Below are 1,887 nucleotides of genomic sequence, written 5' to 3'. Positions count from 1 at the left end.
TATATATATATATATGAATATTATGATAGATAATTAGAACAGACAGAGCTCTATGATATTTTGCCGATGCGCTCGGCATGATACACTTCTAAAACGCAGTAGGAGATGCAATTTCTTCGTATCTAAATGACTTATCTACCGACTGAATGCAGTCCATTGCATTTGCCATGCTTTACAACTCAACGAAGTCGGGAAAGATCGATAAGAGCTAATCTGTGTCGTTTGTTCGACCAATGTAATTACAATTCTGCGCGTGGCATCACCATGTAGTTGCACAGATCGTCATATCGCAAATCTACTCTTTTCTCTGAGTGTATCATTCTTTTTTAAATTATTCAAGAGGTAAAAAGAATTATTTAATTAATTGTTTAAAATACATGTTTAATGATAAACATAAAAAGTAAATGCCTTATTTAGTTATTTCCTGTTTATAATTTAATGGACAATTTATAATTAAATGCTTAAGATATTGCAAATACTATTAAAATGCACGATTTGCTTTAAAATAGAGTCATCGCCGTTTTGTGGTGTATTTATAAATACTGATAAACATAATCTATTTCATGAAAATAAAAGTTGCAATCGTCGCTCGTAAAATATTATTACGCGCATCTTACTTTCCCTATTATTGCTCTACGCGTCTCGCGAGAGGAGAGGCATGCGGTGCCCCTTGAAAGTGTAATCACCCCAGAGCCCCACGGAGGCTGAAATATTTCACAGCAGCTGCGCCGCCGGCGATACGGGACCGGGCGACTTTCCCGATACTTTCATACTTCCGCGTCGGATGACTACACGTGTACATTCAACTGCAATTTTACAGGCTCTCTGTTCGGCACTTTATATTGCTTAGCGGTTGTTATTTGCGGCCACACGTCCGTTTCCTGGTGCGCGGCACGTCAGTGAGAGAGAAAGTATTAAGCCCAAATTACTCTCAGGCGACGATGCCGATTCAAGTCGACAGTTTTTTTGTTCTTATTATTGTGCCATAAAATGTTGTAAGTTATAGACGGAAAGTGAAAGCACATCCCAGCATGGGTAATCATAAAATATAGAATCGTGAATAATTTTTGCGAAGAAGTTCTGTAATAGTCATGAAATTTAATCGATAAAAGTTTTCTGAATGGACAATAATAATAACAGGAGCATACAAAGCCAACGCGAAAACATCTTTATAAATTATAATTATAGATGTTTAAGGAGAATTATTTAATTAATTGTTTAAAATACACGTTTAATATAAACATAGAAAATAAAAACCTTTATTTCCTATTTAAACGTCTAGCTTATTACAATTGACGTTCAGCCATTTTGTTAGATCATCTTCAGTATTTAAATTAAAACAATTACATTTATAATCTCTATTTAATACAGTTGTATCGCAAAAATACATTTTTTAAGCAAACGCATTCATTAACTCCAAAAGTTCCTTAAATTTACATTTGTATTTGATTCCATGTTATAATAATTGTCTTTGTTGCTACAAATTAAAATTACTTATCACAAATTATCTCTACAAACAATCTAACGATCGTTAAACTTTTCGTCAAATTATGCTCATAAGAAAAGATTCTCCCGAAAGAAAATGAGAGAAGACCCAATTCCTAATGGAATATCCAAAAGACCTCAATAAAAATTTATTAATTAATAGCTTTACTTTTGTTGTTCATAAACCTGAAATATATGTATGGAGATGTTAATAACTGTGTTGTCTGCTAGCAATCGTGAATGACAAAAGAAAATAATTAAATTAACAATCGAAAATACCCGCCAGGAAACTCTGTCAAATAATTAATAGAAAGACTAACAAAAGGAAAGGGAAATTTCCCTAAGTATTAGAGGGAGTGAACAGACAAGTTTTACATGTGAAATTAATGTGCATTATTAAAT

At 33.0% G+C, this 1,887-nt stretch overlaps 1 protein-coding gene across 1 annotated transcript in view; it reads left to right on the top strand.

Moving 5' to 3' along the window:
- LOC108754918 overlaps positions 1-1,887 on the top strand; it is a 58,938-nt gene that overhangs the window by 26,288 nt on the left and 30,763 nt on the right. The gene's annotated exons all lie outside the window — the stretch shown is intronic.

This window comes from Trachymyrmex septentrionalis, unplaced genomic scaffold (genome assembly GCF_001594115.1).
Source record: "Trachymyrmex septentrionalis isolate Tsep2-gDNA-1 unplaced genomic scaffold, Tsep1.0 scaffold83, whole genome shotgun sequence".
NCBI lineage: Eukaryota > Metazoa > Arthropoda > Insecta > Hymenoptera > Formicidae > Trachymyrmex > Trachymyrmex septentrionalis.
Note: the sequence above shows the minus strand (reverse complement) of the source record. Positions and strands in the feature narration are given on the sequence as shown.